The sequence below is a fragment of the Mesoplodon densirostris genome, chromosome 5, assembly GCF_025265405.1.
Source record: "Mesoplodon densirostris isolate mMesDen1 chromosome 5, mMesDen1 primary haplotype, whole genome shotgun sequence".
NCBI lineage: Eukaryota > Metazoa > Chordata > Mammalia > Artiodactyla > Ziphiidae > Mesoplodon > Mesoplodon densirostris.
The window spans coordinates 119,252,643-119,259,448 of NC_082665.1; the positions used below are offsets into that span (position 1 = coordinate 119,252,643).

The following is a 6,806-nucleotide window of genomic DNA, read 5'->3' on the forward strand; positions in this document are numbered from 1 at the left end:
TCTTGTTGGGTTCCTGTGTATCCTTCCAGAAATTGTCACACGCATGTGTATACACCCCTGCACACACACAAAGGGGAGCATACCATGCATACTTACTATAGCTCGAAGAGGGCGCCATGTCAATACATATACCTCTATCTCTTTTTGGCCATGTGGTATTCCATATAGACCATAATTTATTAGCCTCACATTGGTGGAAATTAGAGTGGGTTCCAGGCTGGGACCCTTGTAAATGATGCAATGAATATCCTCATCTTTATGCTCATGTAAGAGTACGTCTGTAAGATAAATTTGGTGGGAATTTTTCAAAATAAAGTTTATATCCTACATAAAATGGTACATAGTGTATTTTCAGTGACGTTGAGTGAACTTCATGTTCTAATTACAGTTTGAGCATGTGTTCATAAGGAAAAGTCAGCTCTTGATTAGTTATGAGAGGGTTGCCCTGTGAGGATTTTCATAGAGCGGCTCTGGCTGAGCCTCCTGCTGCAGCACTGGTCAAAAAGGGATTGAGGCCGAGGCGAAGGAGATGCTGGCGAGGCAACAGCGCGATCCCCTCCAGTCCCTGCAGCGTCGCAATCAGGAGCTGAAGCAGCAGGTTGATGATTTGCTTTCTGAGAGTCGATTGAAAGGAGCTCTAGAAGCCAGTAAAAGGCGAGATATTTACCAAAGATGTATCCAATTAAAACAGGCAATAGATGAAAATAAAAATGCTCTTCAAAAATTAAGCAAAACTTATATTCTCTCACAGGCTGATGAACCTGCCCCTGTTGGGAGTTACAATCAGACGAAAGAGGAGGAACACAATCTTTTGGATAAGCTTACCCACCAACTGCAGGAACTTGCTGTGTCCATAAGTAGAGAAAATGTCACTGAAACTGGGGCGCTTACTGAAGGAGAGGACGATGACAATTCTGCTGAAGAAGATGAAGAAGAAGGAGAAGGAGAAGAAGAAGAAGAAGAAGAAGAAGGAAAAAGAAGAAGAAGAAGAAGCCACAAGTGGAGAATACATTGTTGTTGGAGATTTTACAGCTCAGCAAGTCGGAGACCTTACATTTAAGAAAGGGGAAATTCTCCTTATAATTGAAAAAAACCCTGATGGTTGGTGGATGGCTAAGAATGCCAAAGGAAACGAAGGTCTTATTCCCAGAACGTACTTGGAGCCCTATAATAAAGAAGAAGGCCAGGAGTCTAGTGAAGCAGATGTAGATGGAGGGGATGAAAAAGGCAGAAGGAACAGAAGTTAAACAAAGACCGGATTCTCATTGGAGTGCTGTCCGAAAAGCCATCTCAGAGCAGATTAACACCGTTGACGTATTGACCACGATGGGAGCTATTCCTGCCGGGTTCAGGCCTTCCACCCTCTTCCAGCTTCTAGAGCAAGGGAATCAATTTTGAGCAAGTTACTTCTTATAACCAGAGCTCACTACTTCACAACTGGCCTTCAGAGATCTAATGTGGGATGCTAAAACGGGCTCTGTTAGGTCAAGACCAAGTCGTGTTTCCTTGAGTCTGACCCTCTGGAGCTCTAAGATGATTCCTCTTCCAGGAGTGAGCGTCCAGGTTCTGAGCAGACACGTGCGCTTCTGTCTGTCTGACGGCAATAAGGTTCTGAGCAACATTCATACAGTCAGGGCCACATGGCAACCTAAGAAACCCAAAACATAGACCTTTTCTCCCAGGTTACTGGCATCTTGCCCTGCTTACTTGATGGTGACTGTTTCATCAGGTCCAATTCTTCTTCTCCAGATCCTGGAATATTATTTGAACTTGGAATTTCTTATATTCACAATTCAACTGGTGAAAGAGGAGAATTAAGTTGTGGCTGGGTGTTTCTTAAACTTTTTGATGCCAGTGGAATTCCTATTCCAGCAAAAACTTATGAACTCGTCTTGAATGGAGGCACCCCTTATGAAAAAGGTGTTGAAGTGGACCCTTCAGTATCCAGAAGAGCACATGGTAGTGTTTTCCATCAGATGATGACAGTGAGAAGGTAGCCTCAACTTCTAGTAAAACTGAGATCTTTGAACAGAAGATCAAGGAACATGCTAAGTCTACTGCCGGAAACATTAATTGGAAGTATGTGCTCCGTTCATTTGTTGATATTTTATCACCGGATTCTTGGAGAGGTGCTCCTGAAAGACAGGATGAGCATGCACAGTGCTGATTTAATTAGGAATCCCGTGCTGGCCACCTTCCCCAAGCTCTTGGAGCAGCCTGACATAATGGATGCACTCAGGAGTTCCTGGGCTGAGAAAGATAGTACATTAAAAAGATCAGAGAAGAGAGACAAGGAGCTCCTGAAGGCCGTGTTCCTCCTGGTTTACCACGACCGCGCGCTCCCCCTCCTCCACTCCGCCCTCCTGCCCCTGTTCAGGTGGGCAGAGGAGGAGACCGACGCTGCCCGATGGAAGGTCATCACCGACTTCCTCAAGCAAAACCAAGAAAATGAGGGCGCCCTCCAGGCTCTGCTGTCGCCAGTGGGGCTCCATGAACCTTTCGACATTTCAGAGCAGACCTATGACTTCTTGGGTGAAATAAGAAAGAATGCAGCCTGACAGCGGTGCCCCTTGACCTTCCACTTCCCGCTGAATCTGATAGACCCTCCATGACAACCTGCATCGCGTGACAAAACCAGAAGTAACTGTCCCATCACAACTTAGGCTTTATTCTTTTTTGTTCAGGCCACATTCTATAAGAAATATTTATCTGATAATTTGAATATGTGTTAATACAATGAAGTAAATTTTTATAAGGAATATTATATCTAAATTTATAGAGAATTTTTTCAAAAACCAACTAACAAATTTTTGTTTTGTTTTTCTTTTTCTTTTTTATTGAGTATAGTTGATTTACCATATTATGAAAGTTTCAGGTGTACAATATAGTGATTAACAATTTTTAAAAATTATACTCCATTTAAAGTTATTAATACTGGCTATATTCCCTGTGCTGTATGATATATCCTTGTAGCTTATTTATTTTATACTTAATGGTTGTGCCTCTTAATCCCCTACACCTATCTTGCCTCTCCCCACTGGTAACCACTAGTTTGTTCTCTATATCTGTGAGTCTGTTTCTTTTTTTATTGAAGTATAGTTGATTTACAATGTTGTGTTAATTTCTTCTGTATAGCAAAGTGACTCAGTTATACATATATATACACTTTTTTTTTGCGTGTGTGGTATGCGGGCCTCTCACTGTTGTGGCCTTTCCCGTTGCGGAGCACAGGCCAGACGCACAGGCTCAGTGGCCATGGCTCACGGGCCCACCCGCTCTGCGGCATGTGGGATCTTCCCGGACTGGGGCATGAACCCGTGTCCCCTGCATCAACAGGTGGACTCTCAACCACTGCGCCACCAGGGAAGCCCAATATATACACTCTTTTTAATATTCTTTTCCATTATGGCTTATCATAGGATATTGGATACAGTTCCCTCTGCTATGCAATAGGACCTTGTTGTCCGTCCATTCTGTATGTAATACCAAGTAACAAATTTAAGTTAACTGTATCTATAGATTTGTATGAAAGCAAGATTTTATCAAAAGCTAAATTTATGACTATTCAAGAATGTGAATATATAATCCACAGAATAGGAGAAGATATTTGCAAATGATATATCTGATAAGAGTCTAGGACCCAGAATATATTAAATATATGATTTTGCTAATAAACTTAGTGTTGTGAAATGTAGGGGAAATCAGAAAAAAAAAAAAAAGGGATTGAGAGTGGGAAGCAGAGTGTGTAACCCAGGGAGCGGCTGATGCAGGAATGGAGGTGTATTCTAGCACATTCATGTCTAATTACATTCCCATGCTGGTTTTAAAATAATTTGGCAGTGACCTACCATTTAGAACTGCCTACATTTTACTCACCCCACCCCCCACCCCTGCCCACAAGGTAAGCATAGCCATATTTTGCTTGTTCAAAGGGAAAAGCTATCAAAAGTACAGAAAGGTAGCCAGCAGCACATCGAGGCTACAAAATGACAGATTCTTGTCAGATATCTGAGGCCGGAAACTCAGAGCCATCCCCAGGCCAAGGGGCAGCATGGGAGCCCACTGAAAATTGGTGTGGGCCAATGTGGAGGTTAGGACCTTTCGGTGCCTGTTCGGGCAGTTAGGACCTTCCTGGCTGCCCTGGCTCTTCTTTCCCTACTCCTGAGCTGCCAGTTTGGTGGGGGGCAGGGCAGAGAGAGGGAGAGAGAGAGTGATTTAAGAGTTTCTCCAAAGAACAGAATTATTGTGAGAACAAATTAATACTGTGCAATCAACCACCTGATGCTCAGAGAGGCCAAATGAAGGGTAGATTCCCTCTGGAGGCATCAAGCGGATAATGCTTCCCAGAGTTGATAAATTTCAAGAGAATGGTTGAGAGGTGTGTTTTCTGGTTAAAAGTGGTGATAAGAGCCAAGGCATTCATTCCCTCGAAATCAATTCCTGATCTTTCCTACTGACTATAATAAATGTGAGAAATGAATTTTCAGTGGTGAAATTTATGACTTGTTAATTAACATAATGGACTTTCGTTGATCTCATTAGTGGGAGTCAAAATTTGAAAGAAAAAAAAGTTAAAATTCTTGGGATTCTGATTCATGGAGTTTTGGGTGGGGCCTTGAAAAAAATCTGCGTTTTCTAGAAATGTCCCAGGTGACTCCGATGAGCAACCAAGTTGAAAACACCTCATTCTAAGGATACAGGCAAATGGAAATGGTAACCATTTACCATTTAGTTATAAACGACACATTCCATACCCTCCCTTGCCTTCCAGATGTGGTTGGTGAAAATGCAGCCCATAAAAGTTGACGCCCTTCCCAATATGGTCATGGATGTGGTGAAGAGTTCACTTCAGGAGCTTGGTATGCATGAGAACATCCAGGTCAAGGTGACCAGGAGGGAGTTGGATGTACAAGTATGAAGCTCTGGAGGAATCTTGGCTGAAGATGGGTTTGGGAGACATTAGGAGATAGATGGAATGAACAAAGTCACTGAGGAGAGCAGGCTGGATGAAAGGAGACCCAAGGATGAAACTCTATGTGCGGTTATGGTCGTGGCCATTGTAACTAATCTTTCTTCCTTCTACTTACATTTTGGTAAAAACTCAACTCTTATTTCTATGCTAACCTATATATCCCTTGCCTTTGTGTGTGCCTTTACTACATTCCCCCCCCCCCCACCGTCTGCTCCTGTCCAGGCTCTGAATGCCCAGTTCTTTCGACCATCACTCAGTGCTTTCCAGACTCCACCCCACTTGAGCTGATATTACATGGGAGCCTCTGGTTTGAAGTATCCTTCTCAAAACTTAGGACCCAGAAAAAGTATGACCCTCCAGAGGTTGGCCCAGATTAAGCAGGATACAGGAAGGCTGCTCATTGCTGGTGTTGAGGCACCCCAAGTTCCCATCAGCAAGCTGAAGATCACCACTGTGAACCGGGGTATTTTCCCTGTTTCCCTTACACCCCCAAAGATGCTCAAGAACCAAACCTGCATTTTATCACATAATTCTACTTTTCTTTTATTTTTATTTTTTGGTCACGCCACGCATCTTGCTGGATCTTAGTTCCCCGACCAGAGATGGAATCCGTGCCCCCTACAGTGGAAGCACGGAGTCTTAATCACTGGGCTGCCAGGGAATTCCTAATTCTGCTTTTCTTGATTCACTATATATTCGTATGTTTATGAAGAGAGAGAGATCACAAGTTTCTCTACATATATTTATCTCTATAGGTATCTATAGATACACACATGCACACACGTGAAGGACTGGCTTCTCTTAGGACTTATTAGCATACCAAAAATGTTGGCCAGGCCTGATAGAAACACCAGTGTTCCCCCTGTGTTGATTCAGGCAGGTGGGGATGACTGAAGAACAGTGGACCTATTGCCCCAAGTCCTGGTGGCAGCCGTGAGACCGTGGGTAACCATTAGTCAAAAATCCATTTCACCTGCCTTCACTGGTCAAGGTTGTCTAGGAAAGGCTTGCACGTCCTCCACGCAGCACGTAGCCGAAATAATAACATTTTTGCCCGACTTGCTTTCCGGGAACTTGGAGTCAGCTGCGTCTAGTCTGAGCGGAGCTGGTCCTGAGACTGGACGGACTACCGACCTTTCAACTGGGCATGCGCGAGTGTCCACTCGCTGACCTTTTGACGTCAGAGGGCCGGAAACTCCGCCCTCAGGTGGAGCTAGGTGCCTCCATTTTTCAACGTGTTGATGCCGGTGGCTTCGTTCCGCCTGCGCAGAACGTGGATTACCTCACCTTTTTCCAGTCACCTTTTTTCTCCTGTTCCCCACACCTCGGGCCGCCAGGTGTCTTTATTTCTATCTCATAAATGCCCCGAGCCCCTTGTCCGTGGGAAGGCAGGTGTGAGGCGTGTTCTCCCTTCTGCTTGGCTGCCTTGTGAATAAGTGCTGTCGTTGCTGTAAACCTCAGCGTCTCAGCATTTTGGCTTGCTGCGTGGGGCTCAGAACGAATCTGGTACCTGGTTCGGTAACAGCCCCTTGTGAGGTCTAATTCCTGGTCTGTGGCTCAGCGAGCCCCACTTCTGATTCCTTCCACCTCTCAGCAGCCCTGGTAAGTCAATATCCTCTGATTAAGAATTTGCTCAACTAACCCTTGAAATAGACCTAGTTCTTTCAATGATAGGATCCCAAAATCTTCAGCAAGAAATGAGCTTAGAGATGATTTCCCCTCTTTTTAAAAATGAGGAGACATGACCAGAGAAGGGAAGTGACTTGCTCACAGTCACACAGCAGATTCCCAACTTCCTTCCTGTATTCTCCCTTCATATTTGTCTCTTGAGCTA

At 44.2% G+C, this 6,806-nt stretch overlaps 1 pseudogene; it reads left to right on the plus strand.

Moving 5' to 3' along the window:
• Positions 1-524: 524 nt before the first annotated feature.
• On the plus strand, positions 525-2,722 carry LOC132491275 (nephrocystin-1-like; annotated as a pseudogene).
• The last annotated feature ends 4,084 nt before the right edge of the window (positions 2,723-6,806 follow it).